The sequence below is a fragment of the Rousettus aegyptiacus genome, unplaced genomic scaffold (genome assembly GCF_014176215.1).
Source record: "Rousettus aegyptiacus isolate mRouAeg1 unplaced genomic scaffold, mRouAeg1.p scaffold_m13_p_2, whole genome shotgun sequence".
Lineage (NCBI taxonomy): Eukaryota > Metazoa > Chordata > Mammalia > Chiroptera > Pteropodidae > Rousettus > Rousettus aegyptiacus.
Window position 1 is genome coordinate 163,025,680 of NW_023416295.1, and position 26,441 is coordinate 163,052,120.

General features: G+C 38.0%; 1 pseudogene; it reads right to left on the reverse strand.

Annotated features, from left to right (window-relative positions):
- Nucleotides 1-801: 801 nt before the first annotated feature.
- LOC107501134 lies at nucleotides 802-25,179 on the reverse strand (annotated as a pseudogene).
- Between the last annotated feature and the right edge of the window lie 1,262 nt (nucleotides 25,180-26,441).

Here is a 26,441-nt window from a genome sequence, read left to right on the forward strand (position 1 = left end):
ATCAAGGAGAATTTTTCCCTATGTTTTCTTTTAAGAGTTTTACAGTTTCAGGTATTACAATTAAGTCTTTGATTTATTTCAAGTTGATTTTTTTTAATGGTGTAAGATATAGGTCTCATTTCATTTTTTTTGCATGTGGAAATCCACTTTTCCCTGCACCATTCATTAGACTACCCTTTCTCCATCATGTATACTTTATAACTTTGTTAAAGATTGGTTGACCATATTTGCATAAGATTATTTCTGAGTTTTCTATTCTGTTCCATTGGTCTATGTGTCTGTTTTTATGTCACTGCCATATTGTTTTGATTACCATAGCTTTGTAATATAGTTTGAAATTGGGATGCATGATGCATCCAGCTTTGTTCTTTTTTTCTCAAGAGTACTTTAGGCTGTTTAGAGCCTTTTGTGGTTCCTTATGAAAGTTAAGATTGTTTTTTCTTTTCCTTTCAAAAGTGTTATTGAAATTTTGATAAGAGATTGCACTGAATCTGTAGATAATTTTGGGTAAGATGAACATTTTAACAATATTAATTCTTTTGATCCATGAACACAGGCTACCTTTCCATTTATTTGTGTCTCCTTAAATTTCTTTCATCAATGTCCTATAGTTTTCACTGTACAGATCTTTCATGCCCTTGGTTAAATTTATTCATAAGTATTTGATTCTTTTTGATACTCTTGTAAATGAGAATGTTTCTTAATTTCTTTTTTCTATTTTGGCAGATGAAGGCTATTTTATTGAATGATTGATCTATATAATTACCAAGGCTAGTATGTACAGGTAAGAGAGGTGGTGCTTTATTTCTTGGTCTCTTCTTCCCTGGACAATCTCAATGATTTCCTTCTTCTTGGCCTGGGGCCACTCTACACAGCACTTGCATGCTTCCTTGGTCTTAGACTTGCGGGCCTCAGCTTGGTCAGCCAGAAGTCTTTTTGCGAGCCTTGTTCAACTTCAGATTGTGGGTGTGTTCCATGAGAATCCACTTATTTTTGCACACGTTACCTTTCTTTTTCAGGTACAGGCTGTGATACATGTGGCAGTCAGTCTTCTTAGAGTCACAGTATCTTCTGGGCAGTTGATGAAGCATTCTCATCCTCCTCATCCAGGTTATCTTCTTGGGTATTAGAGCATTGGCAGTACTCTTTTGCTTACCTATACCCATATGCATGCCCCTTCCTGCAGGCCAACATGTTTTTCCCATATCAAGCTTGGGAATGGACAGTCACAGGCTTCTGGATGGTCAGCCCATCTTTGATCAGCTTCTGAATCTGCTAATGAGAGTTGGCCTTGGTAATTTCATTAGTCTCATTGGGGTCCAACCAGATCTTCTTTTTGCCACAGCGCAGAACACTGGAAGCAAGCTTCTCTGTAGCCTGAGCATGCTCATGGCTGCTGTTACGATGGCGAAAAGAAAGCCATAATTTCTTTTTCAGAGGATTCATTGTTAGTGTACTAAAGCACAACTTATTTTGCATACTGATTTCGTATGCTACAACTTCATTGAAATCATTTATTAATTCTAACTTTTTTTAGTGGAATATGTAGGGGTTTATATTGTCCTATTAAATTTAGTTTTTTTTTTCCTAATAATATATAAAGTACTGTCATCTACAAACTGAGGAAATTGAATTTCTTTCTTTCTAATTTGGATGCCTTTAGCAAAGAAAACAATCAACAAAATACAAAGGCAACCTATAGAATGGCAGAAAATAATTGTATACATATATGAGATAAGGGGTTAATTCCAAAGTGTATAAGAGCAAATATAAGTCAAAAGCAAAAAGCCAAACAAAAAACCCCAAATACTTCAATTAAAGAATGGGTAAAGGGCATGAGTAGACATTTTTCAAAAAAAAAAAAAAAAAGACTTATGAATGGCCAATAGGTATGTGAAAAGATGCCCGACATAACTAATCATTAGGGAAATGCAAGGCAAAACCACAATGAGATATCACCTCATACCTTTTAGGGTGGCTATTATCAAAAACATAAGAGATAACAAGTGTTGACAAGGATGTAGAGAAAAAGGAACCCCTGTCTACTGTTGGTGGAAATTTACATTGGTATTACAGAAAATTTTATAGCATTATGAAAAACCATATGCAAATTCCTCAAGAAATTAAAAATAGAACTACCATTGGATCCAGCAATCCTACTTTTGGGTACATATCCAAAGGGAATGAAATCAGTATCTCAAAGATATGGAAGTATCCCATGTCTATTGAAGCACAATTCACAATAGCCAAGATATGGAAACAAGCTAGGCTTCAACTGACAGACAAATGGATACAGAACATGAGATGTATAATGGAATATTATTCAGCCACAAAGAGAAGGATATCCTGCATTTATGACAATCTGGATGAATCTAGAGGAAATTATGCTAAGTGAAATAAACCAGACAAAGAAAGACAAATACTGTAAGATCTCACTTGGAATTTAAATGTGGAATTCAAAGAAGTTTAGTTCACAGAACCAGAGAGTTCAATAGCGGTTTCCAGGGGCTGGGGGTTGGGTAAAATGGGGAGATATCAGTCAAAGGGTACAAAGTTTCAGTTATAAGGTGAATTAATTCTGGGGATCTAAATGTACAGCATAGTGAATATAGTTAATACCATATTGTATACTAAAAAGTTGCCAAGAGAGTAAATCTTAAGTGTTCTCAACCATATGCCAAAAAAATGGTAACTATATGAGGTGATGGAAGGTTTAATTAACTTGATTGTAATAATCATTTTATAATGCATACATAGATTAAATCATCATATTGTATTTCCTAAATATATATATTTTTTTGTCAATTATATCTCAATAAAGCCAAGAAACAAAAATAAAAATGAAGCAAAACAGTAAACAGATTGTTTTAAAATTCATATGCAGATGCAATGATCCTAAAAGAGCCATGCAAAGGTAATTGTGGCACATCAGCTAGGGAAGGGGAGAATAAATTTCTCAATAGATAGTACAACGTCAATTTAATATCACAATAGAAAAATGTATTTTAACTCCTACTTTATACTGTATACAAAATTAGATTCTAGATGAATCGTAGATTTAATTATGAAGAATAAAACAATATAGCATTTAAAGAAATATTGATTGCAGGAAGACATCTTCCTGATTTGGGTGTAGCAAAGTTTTTTAAAAAATATAAGGCAAAACTATAAAAGGAAAACATTTGTTAAATTGAACTTTACTATAACTAAAAATTTATGTTCCTCAGAAGACGTAAATAAAAGTTTTCAAGAACTCTGCAGAGGAAAAGATATTTTCAATGCATATATCCAACAAAGAACTCATATCCTGAATAAATTTTCAAAATCCACAAATCAATAAGAAAAAGAAAGACTTCCCAATAGAAAAATAATCAAAACATTTGAACAAATATTTCATGAACGAGTATACTCGAATGGCCAATAAACTTATGAAAAGATGCTTAAATTCACTTGTCATTAGAGAAATTCAAATTAAAACTATCACACACCCAATTAGAATGATTAAAATGAAAAAGACAAAAAGACAAGGATATGGACAAGGATATGGCGCAACTGAAACTCTTGTGTACTAATGGCAGGAGTGTAAATTGGTACAACCATTTTGGAAAACTGGGAGTATCTATAACATCTGAATACGTGCATATTCCATGACCCAGTATTTCCACCCCTAAGTGTATGCCTAATAGAAATTAAAATATATGTCCACCAAAAAACAAGTGTTAAAATATTTTACAGAATCACTATTTATAATAGTAAAAAAATGAAAATTCTCAAATCTCCATCACCAGTTTTAAGTAAATTGTGGTATATTCACACAATGGAATACTACACAAGGGTGGGAATGAACAATCTGTGAGGACACACAAAAATGTAGATGAATCTCAGAAAAATATAATGTTAATAAAAGAAGCCAGATACATGAGATCAGGCTACATGATTCTTATTTATATGAAAAGTACAAAATAGGCAAAATTAGTTGACATTGACAGCTGTCAAGATGGTGACTACCCTTGTGGGAGGAAGTGACTGGAATTAGGTGTGAAGCTGAGGGAGAGGTTTTTGAAAGGCCAGTAGGTAATGTTCTATTACTTAATCTAGGTGCGGATTACTCAGATGGGCTAAATTTGTGAAAACTCATCAAGCTATGTAATTACATGTGCATTTTTCTGTAAGAATATTTTACTTCGATAAAAAGTAAAATTAAAGACTAAGCAAACAAAAAAAGCAACACCTTGCAGGCCGTCCAGGTATCTACACTAATCATAATCAGCCTGGAGGGATGTTTTCAGCAAAAGGAGGCAGCTCATTCACTGGGTGACAGAATCTCTAATCTTAAATTCTACCAAAAGTTTCTTGCAGAAATACAAAAAATATGAAAAAAAAAGTTTTAACCTAATTAGTAGTCAGACAAATGCAAATTAAGTGAAGAAATATAATTTTTACTAATCAAATTGGAAAGTTTTTTTTAAGGGAATACGAGTAGTCAGACAAATGCAAATTAAGTGAAGAAATATAATTTTTACTTATCAAATTAGAAAGCTTTTTTTTAAGGGAATATGAATACTAATAAGGGTGCTGAGAGAGTGCTAATTTGTGAGTGAGGATACAAATTGATTTAGCCCCACTTGGGCTATCTACATAGCAGGCATCCAAAAGTTATTTTTATTCTTTAAGGTAGTAATTCTTCTTCTGAGAATATAAACCAAAGAAATAATATAAGTTACAGGAATAAGCCTATGACCAAAATTGTATATTAAGGCATTATTTATAATGGTGAAAGAGAGAAGATATATATTTGACAAAAGGGTCACTACAGCTTGAGGTCCCACTGCCATCTATTCAATAAAACATTAGGTAATCATTAGATATAATACAGGACTTTGCAAATACAGAACCACATTTGAGTGGGTGAGTTTGAGAGGAGAGGTGGCAAGCATGTCTAAATGGCATGGGACCTCAAGCTGTAGTAAAACCTGGTTACAAATGTTGATTTTGGCCGGGGGCTATCCCTTCTAGATGAGCTGCGAGGGCACTAATAACAAAGGCTGTTCAGATCACTCACAGTTAAAGAGAAATACTGAGCCGATTTTGTGAACTGGGATGGTGGGCTTAGCAGGAAAACAGTGGGAGTGTATTAAAGCTGCTGTTCCTTGTCTGATGGCCTCTTCCTCCCTCAGAGAACTCAGTAGAAGGCTCGGATTGTTCATGCACAGTATTTCTGAAGAATTTATTAAGGCTATTTGCTAGCGGGTCACAATTATATATATATACATGCTTGTTTTGAAGAAAGTTTCCCTTTGCAGTCTTCCATGTCTCGTGTTTACTTTTTCGTTAATATAAAATAGATTTTTTCTAATTTATTATTAATGTTCAATAATACCGTACTCGGTAATAAATATTATTAATATCAATAATTACATTAAGCACTATTATAATCATAATTTTTATTACCAATTTGTTCAAAGACTAAGGTTTACTGCCTTCTAAGCAGGTCCAATCTGAAAAGTCATTGTTTCCAGATCAGTTGGCATATTTCAAAGGCCAGTCCACAGTTTCTTTTAACGTTAAAATGCATAACTTGTTTAACCTAGACACAAAAACTTACCTGATGTATGATTGTATTTATGTATCTGTAAAAACAAGCCAAACTAATCTATAATGTTATAAGTCAGGATGGTGATCACAGGTGGCAGTGGCAGTGACCGGAAAGGAACCGGGAAGCGGGGCAGGGTCTGCGGAGTGCTGAATTGTTCTTCTTCCCCAGTGTGGGTGCTCATTACGGGAATGACTTCTGATTGTAAAAGCTCACTGAGCTGTGTGCTTCTAAGGGCACTTTTCTGCATAAACATTACACTCCAACAAAAAGTGAACTAGAGAGGTCATTTGTTCAAATCCTTGTCAACAAGTGATTTACATAAAAATTACTATCGATGCTAAATGGTATGGAATTTCAGAAATTGTAATGTTATAAAATTGTGTTTTACTTATGCCATAAATATTTCCCTATTCATCACTGTATCATTTTTACTAAGAAAGGTTTGCTGGGTAGGCACTGGATGATTAAGTACCCCTGAACCTTTACTGAGTACCAGCCCATATCCTCCCAAAGGCAGTCAGACTCCTACCCAGCTAGTCTTGATAGCCCAGAAGATTTCCATGTCCATGAAAAAATAAAGTTCTGGAACTCAAGTAAATTCTGACTTGGATGAAACTACCCAGATATGTCAATATAACCTGGGGGTGAAAAGTCAGATTGCCTCATTTTGTTCTGGACACAGTGTCTTGGTCTGAACCCTCGCTCCACCACTCATTAAACAATTACATCGTGGGACAATTTGCTGAACTTTAATTTCCTCAGAAGTAACAGGTAGTAACAATCCTCACTGAGCTGTTTGGAAGACCAAAATGTATACCCCGGGTGAAATGTTGAGCATAACATCTGGCATACTCGAGTGCTCAGTTTTTGTTTGTCCTACTCCACTGGATCTCAGACTCAAAATGCGTAATGAATACTGTCCCTTCCCATGGTGGCGTAGGCATCCCACTCTTGTCATTGCATGATTTTAACTCATGGGGTTCCTTTTAAAGTCCCCCTCAAGTCTTGTAGGATGTCTCCATTTCTTATCTCACATCCCAAACTAGAAGAAAGATCTTCGGACCTCCAAATATTTAAGCTCAGGAAAGACCAACTTGGGAGGTGTCCTTTTAAAGTCGTTCCGGTGAAACAGCCTTCCCACTAGCATGTTCCAGAGCAAGTTCTGTCCTGCGTTGTTTCTATAAGGTCCTCATCAAGAAAAGCCTCCTCTGGTCAAAAATATTTTTATAACACTGCTATTACCTCTCTCTCTTGGACATTCTCATGTGCCTCAACATAAGAAAGGCTTGAAAAGATCACCCAGTAAAGAAACCTACTTGTCTGGATCTTACATAGTATTTCTGCCGTTTATTTTACTAGGGACCCTTGGTTAACATCCTCGAATTTGCATTCTTAGGAAAACAAGTTGGAAATGGAGAAAGATATCAAAAACAGCAATGAATGATGCTACCATTCCATTTTCCCAAATTCTAATTAAAAAAACTTATTTTTTAAAATGCTCTCTTGGTAATATTGGCTACAGTTAAGATCTTGTTTTGCAAAATGACCTAACCTGGACACATAAGTGAGGTCTCGCAGACTCAGGACGGTTAGAGGGGTCCTGTACATGTAGATGATCTATTTGTTTGTCAACAACTTTATTTGTTTATTAAAAAGAAATAGCTTGAGTTTGCTTTTTCAGAAAAAGTTGTCTTCTTTAGAAAACAGATCATTCAATTCCATTCTACATTAATATCCTTTCTCCTCTTCTTCTCTCTTTGTGTAGTAATCTACTAGAGAATCTGTTCCCACAGGTTTCGGGAAGAAAAAACTCCTCCACTCCCCCAGCCCCACCCCCCTCTTGTGCCTTCTAATGCCCCCAAGCAGCTGGTAGGGTTTATTGCTCTTTCCCCGACATTGGCTTCGTTCTATACACGGAGTAAGATTGATTATCCTCATTCTAAAATGTGAAGATCCAGCATGCGCCTTTGTCTTGTTTCCCCCTGAGACTGAATTGGCATCAACAGCCCTCAGTAAAGAGGCGGCACCTTTTGGACCACGAGCAGTGACAGCAACAGTATGGGGCAGGCGTGCAGGGGCCACGCCACCACCCACCATCCTGGTCGGCCTCTCTCTTGAGCTCGGTATCCACCAGGGCAGGCTGCTGCCTCACCAGACTGTGCCATGTAAAGGCTACCCAGGTCTAAACCTTCTGCAGGGCCTACTTTTGCAAGACTAGACAGGGGGAAGCTGTAAGCATAGCTTAAATGGCCTTTTATTCAAAGACACCTTCAAGTACAACTCTGAGGCTACACTGATGTTGAGACAGATGTGCCTCTGTGTGTGTGTCTGTGTGTGTGTGTGTTTGTGCGTGCATGTGCATGCATGCATGTGCATGCACGTGTGTAGACAATGCATGCAATGTCTGCATATGTGCACACATATGCATACAACATCTGCCTGAGTGACCCCAAAGACAGGCTGTACAAACCTGGCACATTAGGAGACTCTCGCCAGGCTCTTATTTTTTGTTTCACCAGTTTGGCTGAAATAACAACTCAGAATCCCCACAGTACTGAACCATCATTCCAGAGCCAGCCAAGGTTTGGAACATAAAGAGAGTTGAATGAACCAGCATGTAGGCAACCCAGGGAAAGTAATTGTTCTTCTTAGCAGCACGGCTGTTTCTCTGCTTAGCATCTGAACAAGTTAATTTGAAGACATGGCCTTCTGGAAAGAAATGGCGCTCATCTCAGCATCCTGTGGATTCACGGGGAGAGATGCCCTTTCACCAGTAGAAACAGTAAATTATATTTGCAATCCATTTCTATTGAAGGAAAAAAATTTCTTCTCTTCCCTCAGAGCCACTCTTTTTTGCCTGTTGGCACCATTTAATACCAGTTGTCCAACTTCAGGGGTCACTTTTTGGTCACACCAGTGTCTGGCAACTAGGGAAAGAATTTTACTAATCGAACTAGGAATAGTTTAATTAGATACAAATTCACATAAAGAAGTTTGTCCTTGGCCAATCCTGGGCTTCAAAGAACTGATCTCAGCAGCATCTAAATCATACAAATTGGCTAAATTGATCCTGCTCCCTAGAAAGGGTACTTCATCTAGATCCAATCAGCGGCAGATTGAGGTGTGATGTGAGTTGAGGGGAAGGAATAAGGCAGTGCACTGTTTCTGGGGTGGGAATCAGGCTTCAAGCTGCAAAAACATCTGCATTTCATTTTGGCTTTGTTACCCCCTGAACACGGAGGCTGTTGAATCATGGCTCCAGGACTGACTGCCCTTTCTTCTGTGCAGAGGGATAGATGGCAGTGGGCTCAGAAAGGAAGAGCCAGAGAAATATGACCTAGACATTGTGTCTTTTGTTCTGTCCACAGCTTTGCAAGCCTGTATTTTACCCTCTATCACCAATTAATTAAACGGCACTAGCGGAGAGGACCTGCTACGTTTCCGGCAACAAGCGAGACATTTGACAAAATTATTTTTCATACCATAGACATGAAAAGTTAGCAATAAACTATAGTAACATAGGTTTGTCTGGGTGTGAATTCCAGCTCCCAAGGATTAAGCTATATGATTTGGGGTGAGTCATTTTGGCTCCCTGAAACTCATTTCTCTCCTTTATAAAATTATAATAATGAAGGTGCCTACTTCTTGGGGTCATGGAGAGGATTACATGTGATAATCCTCAAAAAAAGCATTTTATACAGTTGTTATTACTCTCATTCCCATTTTACAGATGGAGAAAGAGGCTCAGAGAACTTGACTTGTCTCACACATGACTGCTAATAAGTCACAGGGTTAAGAGGTTCCAGTTAGATTTTTTGGACACCAAAGACCATGTACCTTCCACTATGTCACGTGACCAAGATGAAAAGGGTTCATTATAAGCCCTGTGCTACGTTTTCAGTACTAAGGTCTATAAAAAAAGGCAAAAGATATCTAAAACGTTATTTCTCTCCTCAAAAGCAGTCCAAACAATGCACACTGTTCAGCTCTGACCACAAAAAAAAAAAAAAAAAAAACAACCCTTAAGAGTCCTCACATAGACTCTGTGTCACTACAGACAGTGACAATAGTTTCTGTTGTCATGTGATCCCATACAACCAGCCTTTTGTCTTAGAAACACTTAGTCACTTCTTGCTGTCTGGTACCACAGCTGATAGTGTATACCTCTAGAATCTCCCCTTCCATTTTTTAGAAATTATCCTTTTATATGATCCTTTCTTCCTCTGGAAAGAAGCTTCTTGAAAGCAAGTCCTGTGACTAGATCACATTTGAAATTCTGCATCTGGCACATTGCCTAAAAATATGGTAAGCTCTGAGCAGACAGATGTTGAATGAATGAATGGATGAATGAATGAGCGGGTTCATTTCTTGACTTTCCATGGAAAAACTGGACATTGCTTTTATAATTCTTATCTAAGTCCAGAGTGGCATCAGTATAAGGAGATATTGTCCAGCAGTTTTAGTGGGGATTTTTTCCCTAGAATTTTATTTAAAAAAAAAAAGATATAATAACAAATTCTAAAGCTAACATTAGCCTACTTTGTGCCAAGAATCTGAATTTCATCAAATATACCTCTTGAACTCATACCCTAGTTAATAATTAAAGTTTCCACCATGTAACATCCATGGGTACTTTGCATCGTTTACATTGCCCAATAATTGACAACCAGAGTTAGAGCTCCCCCAAGACAAGGCTTTGTAGTATGTGTTCCTCTCTCTAGAAACAAAGGACTTGCCTAAATGATACTTTGGGACAAATAGGACCACAATGGCTATTAAAGACAATCCAGTACATGTCTCTCAATTACAGACCAAACCTAAGATACCAAAGAGTTTAGTGATTTCCCCAAAGTCCCAGAGCTGCTAGAGCATTTTTAAAAATCTACATGTTAGTCATTTTTCATTTTTATTGGCATCTACATATCCTGTATAAATCACTAAATATAATTGATCAAATATTATCTAGTTGAAAGCCTTCATTGTATAAATGAGTTACAAAGTGTCTAAGTTGAGTCCAATTTCATATAGGGAATCAGTAAAAGAGTTGAAATCCCATCTCCCAATTTCTTATTTGAAGATTTTGTATATAGTCTCTTAATGTAGTCCAGGGATACCTTCACGTGTTAAAGAAAATCTGTTTCCCTCTCTGAACTTACTAAATTACGATTTCTGGCAGCAGCTCAGGAATCTAAGAGCCTCTGCCAGAGGACTTTCTGAGTCCTAACATTGCCATTATTTTCATGCATGTTTTCATGTCTTATACTATGACAAAATGACTTTTGTCTTTTCCCTGTATGTTAGAACTTTTTGGGAAAACCAACCAAAACCCCCTTGTAACTTTCATTAGATTTCCATCCATACCTTCCATTAGACAAGTAATCCTGTCTCTCTTTAAAGCTCCTTTTCTGTGATTCTTTCTTGTGCCAAGAGAAGGCAGTCATTGGTGGGCGACACCTCTTCTGTACATTTTTTGCCTCCTGATTCTTGTCATGGCTCTATCTCCACTTCGGTCTCAGACTCAGTTTTCTTTCCTCATATCCTACCTTATCAGCTCATTGCAGAAACTCTGTAAATATTTCCTCTTTTTACTCCTAGTGTGCCTACTCTAGATAGTAACAGATTGTGGAATCAAATGAAAATAGGCAATGGATTTGAATAAAGAAGAACAAAGGTGGAAGGGAGGGCATTGAATCCACTTGCCTGATATTAACAAGATAATGAACCTAGGCTAGAGGTCAGTTCTCCAGATTTCCAAATCATTGTCCATTTCTTGAAACCTTGCCTGTAATAGTTAACAAAAACTACAGTTACCACTCGTTGATCATTTACTGTGTTTTAGTCATGTGTGCAGTACTTTATTCACATTATCTTATTTCATTACCATAACAGTTCTATAAGGTAATTATTATTATTCTCATTTCATAGATGAGGAAACTTAGAAGTTCAGTGTCTTGCCAAAGGTCACACAACCAATGGTAGAGCCTGTATTTGGTTTCAGAGTCAACTGAGACTACATTTTTAATTATTGCATTTCAGAATTACTGAGTGGAAAGAAGAATGAAGAGACCAGCCAGTGCAGGTCAAACTGTTCCTGGAGAACAAAGCTCAAGATTAATTTGAGAGCCATGTGCTACACACTAGTCTAAGTATTTTATATGTACTAAGTAACATAATTCTCAAAGCAACCGATGAGGTAGGTACTAGCATCAACACCCACACTTTACAGATGAAGAAATGGAGACAGAGGGGTTAAGTATTTGCCCCAGATCACGCAATGACTAAGTGATAGAGCCAGGATTCAACCCTAGACAGTCTGTTCCGAAGGCTGATTTCCAACTGCTAATGGACATTCCCTCTCAAACCCATTTGTTAGTTAAGAACAATATTCAAATATCTTAAATAGATTGAACATCATTTTGTAAGCAAAGCGTATCGAAATAGGATTCTTTTTCTCATCTCAAAGCAAGAAGGTAGACCCAATTTATTTTTAAATTATCTTCTATCAGTTTAAAAGGATATTAATAAAATATAGTGACTAGCTATCAAAAAGTGTTTTAAGATCCCATCAAGTGACACCAAGAGCTCACAGAACATTGAATTTTACTCTGAATAAACCAACATGACATACATATTGTTTTTACTGATAACTGCTTCATATATCCAATTAAAAGGAAATTCCACTTTGAGTAGCCACACATACACCTATATATAAAATTCTCTGGTTATTATTTGACAAATTTGCATAAATAAAAGTGGTAATTACTGATATTCAACCAATTTAGATGCACTATTTTTGTATATGTTCAAAATGCAAAGATGTTATACACAACGGGGAGATTTTTCCTTAATAGGCAATGCGAGACACTTCCTACCTGCACACTTTAATCCCAGGTGTAGAGTATAGAAAAATATCTACTATGACATAAGAATCTCTAACCTGTTTCATTTAACAATGAAATGGCAGACCATATTCTACAACTGGCAAAATTCTCTCCTTGACCAAACCTTGGTCAGGCTCTTCTGAACACGCAATTTGGCTAGGCCATGCCTTGGGCTCCTATGTCCTTCCTTTGTACAGTATAGTTCTAACAAGAAGCTCTCTAAGTCACTTTAACCAGAATTCTCACACTCTATATTTGATCACCTTCAATATCTGATAAAGTTCCTTACCCTCCACCATCCCCCAGGTGGTGTCTAATCACCCTGATCTGCCGTCAGTAAGAATGGTGGTAGATCGCTTTAGCTGAACCCTCTTACCCTGATGTTTCCTCGTAGTAAGTTTTCATTCACTGACCTTTCTCCCACCCCATTCCTTAGCTATTAATTTTTTTTTTTTTGGTATTTTGAATTAAACCCAAACTTTCTCTCTTTCTTCAAAAACCCATTAGAACAGCTTCTCTTTAATAAAACCTTTACTGCTCATTTAACAAGTGTCATGAATAATTTTTCTTTAACATTATAATCTCTACAAATTGAATGCCTATGGTCTCCTTTGTTCATCTAAAATTGGTGGGGGGCTGAGGGGTCGGAGTAAGACTCAAAGTCACCCTTATCCAAAACAATGAACACAGTGTAAAGATAAAGTCCATTTACGTGTAACCCCAATATTTAGGGTCACACTTAATAAGCCACATAAAAAGACAGTTTAAAGAAGGAAATGCTGCAAAACTCATCCTGGCCAAGGATCAGTGAGCTAAAAGTTTTAAAATATGCATGCCCTGTAAATTGGGTGCTGTTCTTCACCACAGTGAAAATAAAGCTCCAGGAGTTTATGTGGCTTGGACTGCCAAAGAAAATGAAGTGGAGTCTGGGAATCCACCAACTTTTAGAATCCAAAGGGAAAAAGTGGAGTCCTTCCTTCTTCCATTCCATTTTCATCCTCCTCAAAGGAATCATGAAAATGGAACAACTCATTGCACAACTCTTCAGGTTGTATTTTATGGATAGTAATGAGCGAGAGGCAGTGTTTATCATTTGACTCTGCCCTGGAATATCTTTTCAATGCTTATCTCTGGCAAAGTGACCAGACATTATGATCCAAGCCAAGTGGATGATTAAGTCAGCCAGTTAATAAACACATGCTGAGACTCCAGGCAGGATAAAGCAGCCAAGATAACTACAGTTAGCACATTTTCCCATCATTAAGCTTTGACCACCTTAGATCAGCACACCGGACACTGATCCTCTGTTATAACAACTTAACTCACAGACCACTGCTCCACGTGCCAGACGCCTGATGTCCTATAGCCTTCACCAACCATTGTGACACTTCCCTTTGTCCATTGTCTCTCCACCATCCTATATTTTCCCCTATTTCATTCACTCAATACTACTTCTTGACAACACTGGTTGATGGTTTCACTGTTTTCTCCCCTCTTGGATAATACACTCTTGGGGATGAGGTAAATATTTTGAAATACACATTGTATAAGAAGTGGCTGAGCACACATGTTTTAGGGTCAGAGTATCCACATTCATAGCCTTAACTCTGTGATTTACCGCTTTGTATCCTGTGATCTTGGGCAAGTTGCTTAGTTTCTCTAAACCTTAATTTCTCATCTTTAAAACAGAGAAATTAATGACTACATTTTAGATTTGTTGTGTAGATGAAATAATAATGCACATATAGGTTTAGCAGAGTAGCTGGTGTGTGGGAATAATTAATGAGGCCCCAGTTCACTTATGTGCTCCTGTTCTGTGGCTTTACCTGTGTCATTTCACTCTTATAACAGCTCTTTGTGGTATCATTTTCATCTCTCACTCTGCATTGAGAAACCAGAGGCACAGAGAAGTGGGCCACAGGCCTAAGATCCTGAAGCCAGTGCTGGCAGAACTGGGATGTGAAGCCAGGCTGTCTGGCTTCTTAGCCCCCATGCTATATGACCTTAAAACAAAATCAAGTCTGGTAGCTGCAGAGAAATATTACATGGAATGCTATTAGGACTTCAGTGCCAATAAGACACTGCCACCATTTGCACTGGAAAATGATGTGAATTATGATTATTTATCACCTATACCTGAGGTGGAAACAGAAAGGTCTAAAATCTAAGAGCAACTGAGGTTCAGTGGAAGCTATGCTTACGGCCAGCAGTACAAAGAGCCTCCCACCCTTACCCCTTGCTCCATTTTAGTTCATCATTCAACACTTTGCAGGAATGTGTCTTGAGCTATATAGAGTAAACTTCTGCTGGAATAACACCTGCCTGAACTATAACTTTTCAATAAAGGCAATTAGAAAATAGACACATTTCTATAAAGAACTGTTGGATGGACTTTCACATCCTGCTTCATAATAGAATGGCAACTCCCAGGAAGGAAACAAATATGGTACCCTGGTTGCTAGAAAATCAAGCCACATAACACAGCATTTGGCACAACATGTTTAGTAAGATGCCTCTATTCTTGAGGTACAATGGGCCTCCACAAAGAAAAAAGCAGGATGCTCTTCACAGTCTAAAGCAGGTTAGGGTTTTTGACCAAACATCCCAAAGCATCTACTTACAGCTACCAAAGGGACATCCAGTCCCTTTTCCCTACATTATCTTTCCTGACTCCAGGTTTCCAAAGGGCTGAAGACAGGTAAGGACCCCAAGGAGTTAAAACTATCTGAATAATTTTGGGAGACAAGGCTTGAGAAATAAGGACGCATTTCCAAAAGGGGGAAGGAAACAGCTTTTAAAGCACAGACCTGCCACCATGGGCCTTCCAGGGACACACTCAGAAACCCTGCTGAAAAACTGACTTTCTTGTATAAGCAGTCAGATAATGACACTCCTTTAAGAAGCACAAAATAGTTAAATTCATCACCATAATTTAATTGTGCAGGTTATCAAAGAGCAGTTCATCCCTGCCCCCTTTCTCCGGCGCTGCTTTTGTGTATTAAACTCAGACTAATCAAATTGGGGGTTCCAAGAGTACTGTATTAGTCATCCCCATCCCTTTTAATTTGTTTAATGGCCTTCTCTCTCTCTCTCTCTCTCTCTCTCTTTCTCTCTCTCTGTGCATGTGTGCGTGCCTGTGCATGTGTGTGTGTGTTCTAACTGGCTGTACATTGCTTAGCCCCACCATGACATGTAAATAAAGACTGGATAGGGAAACTTTTGCAGAAAAGAATAAAGTGTGCCTCCATTCTAAAGTTACATTTGATGTTTGAGTAATTCACGAGACGTGTACTGCAAGCAATGGTGCTTATTATTTCTGCTTAGCGGTCTCCAGACACAGGAGAAGAGAGAGGGTGAAGAAAGGAAGGAAGGAAGAAAGAAAAGGAGTCTGAATTTACACTCACCGCTTCAAAAGCCCTTTTGTACTCAGCCAACTTCTCCTGGCTGAAGATGCAGGATTCGCCAAAAAGTCGCCTGCAAGAAAGCACACAGCACAACAAAAGTATAAACCAGTTTATTAAAAGACTCCTTTTCTGCCCATCCCTACCTTCTTTTAATAATTTTTCTTCTATGTGAAAGACATATTTTTTAGAAAGTGGCACTTAGTGTCTAACACTGCTGACTGGGATTAGAACATATTCATCTTGTTAGTGAAGTTTTGAGCCCAATTTGGCTCTTTGGGTCAATTGTCTTTTCACCTGGCCCCAGCCACCAAGTCAACGTGAACTAAGAATAGGAGTTATTTAGCATGTAGAACTCGTCGGAGAGCAAGCTCCTCTGAGCGGTGGTCTGAGGGGACTGAGAATGGCTGTCTTGTTTGGGTTGTTGTTTTTAGCCGCTCTTACACATTCAGACTTTCTGTCCATTCAGCCTGAGAAGCCACGTGTCCAAAACCTGAAAGGGGCTAGCGCTTAGAGCAACTTGGTTAAACTTGCCCTTTCATATGTAGAATTCTCCATATAAACAATACGGCTGTCTGGTCAATTTAGGGAATTTTCTCAAATATGAATGTTTTTAAATGTTTCTGTTTTCACACAGATGTTAAAATAGTAGCATAGATTGTGAGGGCCGTGGAAGGGTACGGAAGTATGAGAAAGTAGATAAACAAAGAGGGGCCAGTAACTTCTTCCATCACAGGCTGCGTGGACACCTGCCGAAAGTCATAAGTGTAGTGAAATAGCTAGTTGAATGTTTTGGTCTTCGTGATGCCAACTGGCTGACTTTTCCAATGAAGCGACCAGCTGTTTTGAAATTTTTCAGGAATAACTCTGGTTTAACCTGAATTATTTGGAAATGATTGATTATCTCATTGGTGGATTTTCTTTCTATTTCCCTCCTGGACACCTGCTTTTATTTCTATCCATTTTAATATTAATTAATACCCCCGGTCTTGGGAAGCATAGTTCAGTCTACTTCAACAAATATTTTATTGAACATTTGTCATGTGCCAAGCAGTCTGCTAACTGCTAGAGATAAAAAGATAAAGAGAGAAAGTTGTTGCCATCAATAATTTTGGGATTTAATGGGAGACACATGATTTTGAAGCAATACTAAAAAGAAACCCAGAGTGGTTTGGGGGAGACTTGAGCACAGTTTGGGGCTCTCAGGAATGGTTTTTCAAAAAGGTGAAGACTGGGCTGAGTCATAGAATATGAAAGAATAAGCCAATTAATAAAGAGTGAGAAAGGAATTCCAGGAAGAAGGAACCATGTAAGCAAATGCAAAGAAGCATAAAAGAATGGGATTACCACTTCAGTAGAACTGAAGTGTAAAATATGAGGACAGAAAACAAGGGGATAGGTGGAGAAACAGGATAAGTAACCAAACTTTGGAGGGTCTAGCCACCATTTTAGAGCATCTGTACTTCATCCCAAGGGGATCGGGGAGCCATTGAAAGGTTAGAGCAGGAGTGTGTAGGGATCAGATCTGAATTCGGGTAGATCTTTGTGTAAATGGATTTGAAGGCTGGAGATGGGAGACTGGCTGGGGAACTGTTACAATCATTTAGGGAAGAAAGAATGGCATTCAGAATGAGGGAGTTAGTGGCAAGGTTGTAGAAGAAGATTCATGTTTTTAAAGTGTATGGCAGGTAAAATTAGCAAGATCAGGAGAGGGGAGAGGCTAGAATAACTCCCAAATTTCTGGCTTAGACTGGAAGCAGTGCTGCTGACCAAAAGAGGACCTCAGGAAGGATGGTCTGCAGGTGGAGGAGGAGAGATGAAGTGGACAGGGAACACATTGAGTTGTGGTGACCAGTGACACCATGAATGGAGGACAGTCAGACGAGGAATTGCTGAGCTTCCAAAAACCTTTGACTTAAACTATGTATTCTCAAAGAGGCCAACATCCCCTCCCACCTCCAAGAGTGAAAATTTATTGTTGGAGGTGGGGGGGGGTTGGTGCAAAGACACTTAAATATTACAATGGTCTGCGGCTCTTCAAGGGCCACAGTACATAAAAATATTTATAGTATGTTTGTGGTTTTAAAATATGGTGGGGGAGAGGAGAATGTGGGGAAATAGGAAAAAATTCCTTAAAAAAGCTCTTTGGCAGGGCAATAATGAACCACAGGTTGAGAAATACTTACTTAAACTATGGTTATATTGTAGGGCGTTAAAAGCTGAAAGGAAGTTGACTTCATCAGCTAAAATAGAATTCGGAGGAGGATTTCAATTAAAGAAAAAGCCCCAAACACAGCTTAGTGAAAAGATCTTCTGGATTGCTTAATGAAATGCAGATTCTAGGACTCCCACCTCCCATTATAGTTACTCAGAGTCCATGTGAGTCGAGCCAGGAATCTGCATTTTAGATAATTGACTAACTACTTCTTACTCCCTGTCCTAACCAGTTAAAAATTACAAGAATCTGGGATTGGATTAGGAGGCAATATCTTAAAGGTGGATATAAAATTGAAAGGATAAGAAGCAATGTAAAAACACCAGCATCCTGTAAGTGGAATTTGAGAGCATGGGTACCACTTTCCAAATCTTTGAATGGGCAACATAAGAAAAACAGAGGTGGAGGAAGATCTAGAAATGTTGCTATGTTTCAGCTTGAAACATCAGTGTCCTGTGTAAAATGGAAAGGAGACAATCCACTGGCAGATATCAGTCTTCCTGGGAGCCCCAGCAAGATTCATTCTACCTGAACTGTGAGAGTGCCAGCATGCCCTTCTTTTGCCCAGCAAACTCTACTCTGTGCCAGGCACTGTGTAAATGCTGAGTTGCATATAGTCCATCAAAAAATCCTCAAATAAATAATGTTTATGAAGATTGCCTGAAAGATATGCAATGGATCCACTTACCTACCCCTCAAGGAAGCTAAATCATCATATCTTATACCCCTGCACCCCTTCATTCTACAGGTGGGTAGAAGACCTAAGACATTTAGGAAAATACTAAAGTGATTTTGAGAGATGCCATAAGTTTATATTGAGCTTCCCTATGAAGAAAGTTCCCTCCATTTTGTCACCACGTTCTTTGTAAGGATGCTGTTCATTACATTACCCTGCACACCCTTCTGGTGGTTGTTTCTGTTTGATGATTAGTAATAGGAGGGTTCCTCTCTTATTATTATTTTTGTTTTAATCTCATGGATACTGAGAATTACATGGCTGATCTGTTTTCCCTCTTTGGGCTGCTGAAAAAAGGAACAACCAGATTTGCTCTCCACCAATAGCCTTGTACTTGTCTCTATTTTATGTCCTTAAAAAAAGTAAGCCAGGGCCCCTGCTTTTATGAGTCTTTAAGAGACTTGTAAATGAGGTTAAGGCATTACGTTATCTGGAAGTTACCAGCTGAGTGGGGATTAGTTATCTGATCGGCCCATCCTAGTTTAGGGCTAAGCTGCAAAGAAACAGATATGAAATAGGTAAATTCTGAAGAAAATAGCATGGGGAGGGGCAGAGCAAGAATGGTGAGGTCAAGAAAGCACATTCTACACAGCTCTACACATGTTACAGCACTGAGTTCAATAGGGATGCCAGAAATAATTACTAGTAAGATTTGTTATGGGCACACTAACTACTAAGGGTTTCATTACCACCCTCTCTTTTTAATTAAAATTTTTATTGAGATAGTTGTAAGTGTAAATGAAGTTATAACAAATAATACAGAGAGATACCCTATAACTTTTATCCAGTTTTCCCCAATAGTAACATTTTGAAAAATAATACAATATCCCAACCAGGGTACTGACTTGGATACAACTCACTGGGTCTTAATCAAATTTCTCATTTTTATAAATATGTTTGCACAGTATATATATTTTATCCTTTTAATTTCAACCTACTTATATTGTTGAATTTGAAATGAACATCTTGTAATCAGCATACGGTTGTCAAATCCCTTTTTGAAAGATAGAGAAAAATGTGGAGTAAGGACATTAGGGAACGAAGCTCTGCCCTGAAAGGCATGGATGAGAGTGAGGAAAGAGTATACAGTAATCTCAATACGAGACACAAAGAAAGCCTGTGGTGGATTGCCCCTTTGTTTCTCTCTTAGTTTAGATTTCTCTGAAAGCAGACCCCAAATCAGAGACTTGAGAGCAGGTGATCACAGAAAACGTAAGTGTTAGAGACTGAATTATGTTCCCAAAATTTATATGTTGAAGTCCTGACTTTGGGACTATATTAGAAAATGGGGCATTTAAAGAGGTAATTATGGTAAAATGAGGTCAGACGGAAGACCCTTAATTCAAAATGACTGGTGTTCCTAGAAGAAGAGAAGGTTAAGCACAGACATGTGTATACACAGAGAAAAATCTATGTGAAGACACAGCAGCAAGGTGGCCATCTGCAAGCCAAGGAGAGAGACCTCAGATGAACCCAAACCTGCTGTCACCTTAATCTCAGACTTGCAGACTCCAAAACTGTGAAAAAATACATTTCTGTTGTTTAGGCAACCTAGTCTAGGGTATCTTGTTATGGCAGCCCTAGAAAATTAAGAGAGTAAGTCTTAATTTTTCCATTATAGGCACCTACGTTTCAATCTTAGATTTGACTGTCCCTTATTGGTAACTCTCAACTTTGGTAACTCTCAATTTTGGTAACTCTCAACTTTGGGTTATTGCACAGATAAGTGTAACCAAATGTTTATTGACTGATGATTGAGATGTTTTTCTAGAAAAGAGGGTAATCAAACTTTTAGGTCAGAGAACAGCAAAGAGCTGGCTGGGGGTGAGGGAAGGGAAGAGCAGGGACTTACTTTTGACGAATAGGACATAATTGGGGAAAAGCCCAACCTCAGGACCAGCTCACCTTTCCCCTAGAAACTACAGCGTTGGTGATGGAATCACTCCTTCAGCTGGTAAAACCAGACAGATATACAAGCCCAATTTTGACTATGAAGTCACAGCTCCAGCCTTCACCATCTTCAATTCATGCCTATGTTCTTGGCCCTGAAAGATGCATAGGAAAAGGGGAATTAGCAGTTTGGAATATGTTAAGGTGAAATGGTCTTACTAATGTCAAATGAGATGGCTCTAAGGAACTGCTGGGAAGCATTGCCCTAACTGACATAGATTATGGATAAATCCTAAAACTCTCAACTTCCCTTAATTATCCCAATATAAAACCATCAGTCCATGAACTCATCTAAACCCTTTTGAATCTGTTCATTTGTCCAGATTGTATCTGACAGATTTTATTTGCTTCCTCCTCCTAAAGGTTATTTTTTATTTCCCTTTTAAACATTCTAATGATCATGTCTCCTCAAAAGATATTTCAACTTTAAAAACTTTTCTGAATTTGAATGGCGTTTGTACATCCTTGCGGGTTGATTTCTCTTTTCTGCTTAAATAATTAGTACCATTTCCTTATGGATTCGATAATTAAAACTAAATTAACGAAAGTTAAAATAAAGGTAAATTGATCTCTTCTCAAAGAAAATCTTTTCTCTTTTCAGATACTCAAAACGTCTTTTTATGAAGGAATAGCACAAGATACCTTCCCATTACAGAATTGAATAAGACAGTATATTTCACAAGGGATCTGAATCTAAAGTACTTATGCAAGCTTAAGGTTAACATATTTCACAAGACACAAAAAAACATTAACCAAAAGAAAAAACATTGGTAAATTTGGATTACTTTAAAATTGGGAACTTCCGAGACATCATTAAGACAGCCTTTACCAATTATATTTAAGGAAAAAGTGAAGCTGTTAATGGGAAGGGGCTTCTGGAATACTGGCAGTATTCTATTTTTAGAACTGGGCGGTAGTTACACACATATCGTCTACAATAATTCATTACATTGTACATTCACTTTTTCGGATCTTTTCTCTAAGTGTTATACTTCACGCAGACGATCGCAAGGTGTGTTCTATTTCTTTGAGAGGGAAGAACAAATTTATTTCTTATTTAAAATAAAGTGTAATATTTGAAAAGTTCCTCTGAGGTTCGTTCGTTTTTATCCCTTTTCCACAGCTATTATTTTGCTGTGACACATATACCTCTTAGCCAGTTATGTTGGGAACTTCACATTCATCAGCCATGTTCCAATGGCTCTGAAATTGTCTCTGTACAGAAATACCTCTATCAGATCTGCATAGCCAAAACTGCTGCCTCATACTGTCACTGAACGGAACAAGAGACATCTAACTTGCTCATACTAATATGAAGAAACTGAAGGCTGCTAGAAATTATATACTGTGCATTCAAGCAATCTGGATATTTATCTTTCCCTACCCCACTGATAAAAAAGCTTAGCTCTGTGACATGCAATATCCCAGTCAGAGGCTACTCTATCCACCTGGGTCCCAGCACAGAATACAGTTGACCCATGATGGACATTGTGTTGGTCAGCTCGGGCTGCGTTAACAAATACCATACTGTGGGTGGCTTAAACAACAACCATATTTTCCTTACAGTTCTAGTGGCTGGGAAGTCCAAGATCAAGGTGCTGGCATATTCAGTGTCTGGTGAGAGCTCTCTTTTTGGTTTGCAAATGGCTGTCTTCTGGTTGCAACTTCACATGGCAAAGAGAGAGTGAGACCTCTGGTCTCTTTTATCCCCTTATAAGGTAAGTTCACCAATTCCATCATGGGGGTTTCACCCTCATAACCTCGTCTAAACCTAATAACCTTTAAACAGTGCACCTCTGCATACCATCACATTAGGGATTAGGACCACAACATACAGATTTGGGGGGCACAAACATTCAGCCCATAGCAAAAACATAGCATGGCCAAGAAATCAGGCTTTGTTATTGTAAATCCCTGAAATTTTAGAGATATTTGTTACTGAGACATAACCCAGACCTAGCAAGGGATCCTGAAATCCTTAGCACCACATGAAAATATCTGAGCTATTGCACAGATTCTCATGAAATATACTTTTCAGAAGCCACACAGCCTTCCTTTATTTATATGTTGAAATGCACAGACATAACAGCCATTGCTGATAAACAGACACCACTTCCAAGTTAAGCTTTTCTGGATAAAAGAAAAAATAACACCCAAGAGGAGAAAAATTTATATAAAATGACAGCCATGGATTTCATCTTGCTTAAAAACACTGTGCTTTGAAGAGCTCATCATAGCTCCTCTGCAAGCAAGCTGAGAAATTTCGATTAAACTACATTTCTTGTCCCCACACCTGAAAATGGTCTGTGACTGCTGTATAAAGCCAGAGCTTGCCTTTTCATCTGGGTCTATCACATAAAACAGTTCCTGGCACAGCTGACACATCCAGTGTTCACCACCACAAGGACAACATACAAAGGCTAAGAAAGGAGAGAGATTTCCATCCCTGGTGCTCATAGGCAAGCTTAATAGAGAATGAAAGAAATGCTCATGGGCTACATTTTAACTTGCTTGAACTCCAGGAGACAGCTGGAAAAACTTGATCAAATCAAATCTTCAGAGACTGAGACTCGGACGCATCAGGACAGCGTGGCAAAGCTTTTGTTTCAGCCGAATCCAGCCCTTATCACCTCATTCTATTGCTCATACTTCCTTAGTCCACCCACAAATCCTCCAGGGTTTATTGCAAATGTAGCAAGCTTGCTGGAAATAATGGTACAAGCAAAGAGGCTAGTCGGCTATCGACTCCAAGCTCTGGGTAATACCAATGGGAAATTATTTGCACAAAAGGTGCGTTGGGCTGACAAATGAAGAGAGGGCTGGCCCATTGAAGATGCTAGGACTTAGACAAAGCTAACGCACTAATACCAAGCCACTAGCTTTATCTGATTACATTCTGGGGCTGATGGCTCCCCATACCCCTCCTTTGGGCCTCCCCAACCCACCACAGTTTGGTGTGAAAGACACAGGTTGCTTTCTTTAGTGTGCAGTGTACCATGAAATAGTAATCTAGAGAACTACTATGTTTATATATACCACAAAATGTTCTTATGCCTCACAAAAAACAATTTTCAGACCTGCCATAAATTTGTTTTTACATTATTGACCAAAAGGAAATATTACAGTTAGAAGACAGCATGAAATTATGACAAAGAGAATTTAACACAGATTTTTTTTTTTTTTAACCCAGAAAGAGTAATATTTTTTTGGCCTTATCTCAGACACATTTTTCTTGGACTCTGGTCAGACTTGATTTAGGAAATCACTCAGAACAATAGCAATTTCATTCTTTACACATGTTTTTGCAAAAGAAAATGTTTTTATTTTCCCACTTTAATCTTTGAGCAGGTCCATTTTGGGGTAACTTCTTGCATTCATGTTTGTTATTTTTACTCTCTATGCTCTCAGTCTAAGCAGGTGGCAATGCTGGATTCTGTGTGATGTAAAATGGGCTTAGTGTTCCTCCTTAGAAAAGCCCTTAGCTCTTAAAGTGAGGAAGAATTATCCTCATGGACAGAGTTTCTCCCTTTTTCTAATCTCATTTTCATAGAAACAAAGTGAACTTCTTTTATCTGAGCACCAAGTGACTGTTAATTCTTCCAACTGATTTAGTCAAGATGGACTGTCCCTTTCAGCTTCCTTTCCACAGAATTTTCCTCAAGTTTGATAATAAGCAGAGTAAAATGGCTAAACTATGAAATTTGAAGATTATTAATATAATTCTCATGTGGTTTTTGTGGTGAGAGGTTACCTATAGAATGTGAAAGTTGATTTCAAATATGAACTTTCTTCAGAATGTACTCAATACATCGGTATTATATGTAATGCTGCAGCTTCAATGATTTGTAATAAGATATATTTAAAGAGGCAGGTATTTACTTCATTCAGAAATACAAAAATTCCTTAAAATTTTAATAGTTTCCAATTCATTCATTTCATTAGGTGGAATGATACTCATTATATATCCATATATCCATTCTATGTCTTAATTCTCACATGGAGATAGAGCAGAGAAGAAAAGACTCTTTGATAGTTAAAAAATATGTAATTCATTAGAAAGCTGTGCATGTAAGCACCTCTCCACCAAAGTTTCTTTCTCTGGTTTCCATTTGTTAGCTTATGTGACACAATCCTTGGGACATAAGATTAATAAAAGATGATTTGCAAGACATTGAAATTCTACCAGTGTCATCCACTTTCAAAATGCCCCGAATCTGACTCCTCGCCATACAACGGACAGTACTGAGTCACAGAATTGAGACCGTTTTTCAAAGGCGAGGTCTCGGAGGGCCATCTCTGGAGAAACTCTCATTCTTAAAATGACCTCCTAGCAGATTGGAGGAGCTCGACCTCTCATTCGTCCCGGTGACCCCTTCACGCTGCTCTTCCTTGTTGCGCATGGCCAGTCTGGCTTACACCTTTAGTTCTGTAACCACACGTTTAAATGGGGGATGGAGAGAAGCGTTTCTGTTTTTGAGTTGTACTTATCTTCCAATCAATTTCTTTCCCAATGACATTGAAATTTGCTTTTCACAAAGAACAGTGCGTACATTGTTTAAGGAGATAAATACAAAAAGTGTGTTTAAACAGAACCCAGCAGTTTCCTGCCCACTCTGTAAAGGCAACCCCTTCCTGATCTCTTAGCTAAGAGACCATATTTCTTCCATATTTCTCAACAACAAGCTTCTGCTCCTCTGTCAATTTTAGGCAATTTTCTATTGTCTTCCTAATGCAAAAGATGACAATCTATTACTTTTACATTCCTCCTGCCTATCTTTCTTCTCCATTTTTTCCCAAGTTATAGTCATATCACAATTTTTGCTTAAATGAATATCAAATATTCACATTAGTCTATCTGGGTAAATATTGTTCTGTACTAAGTCGAGTTGTGAACTATAATTATATTTTCCCCTTGCCCAACTTTTACCTTGACTCAACCACCTCATTTTCCATTTGCATAATTTTCTGTATTTAGATATTTGTGATTCTTCACAACCTCACCAACTAAACCACAAATCCTTTCTCAATATTATTTTTCACCCAGCCAGATACTTAGTCCAGGTTATATGGAAAGTATATGTTTAACTTTAGAAGAAAATTGTCAAATTCTTCACCAAAATGACTGTACCATCATGTACTACTACCGGCAATATAGGACAGCTTCACTTGTTCACAAACACTTGGCATTGTCAGTCTTTTTACTCGAAACATTCTAGTGAGTATACAGTGGTATCCTATTACAGTTTTACTTTAGTATTTTTCTGATCACCGAGCATCTCTTCATGCGCTCATTGGCCATCCATTTATCATTCTTTTGTGAAATGTCTGTTCAAATCGTTTGCCCATTTTTTTATTTGAGTGTTTGTCTTATTATTTGTTTTAATCGGTTATTTATATATGTTGGATATAAGCCGGCCTCTAAGATGTACTCTAATGTTGTCTACTTCCCGGAATTTATAACCTTGCGTAATCCCCTCCCAAGCTGAAACAGGTTTGGTTTGTGAGACCCTTAACACATGGCAGAAGTGATGCTATATGTATTAGTCAGCTATGGTTGTCATAACAAAAGTACCATAGACCAAGTGGCTTAAACAACAGAAATTAATTTTCTCACAGTTCTAGTGACTGGAAATCCAAGATCAGAGTACCACAGAGTCAGATT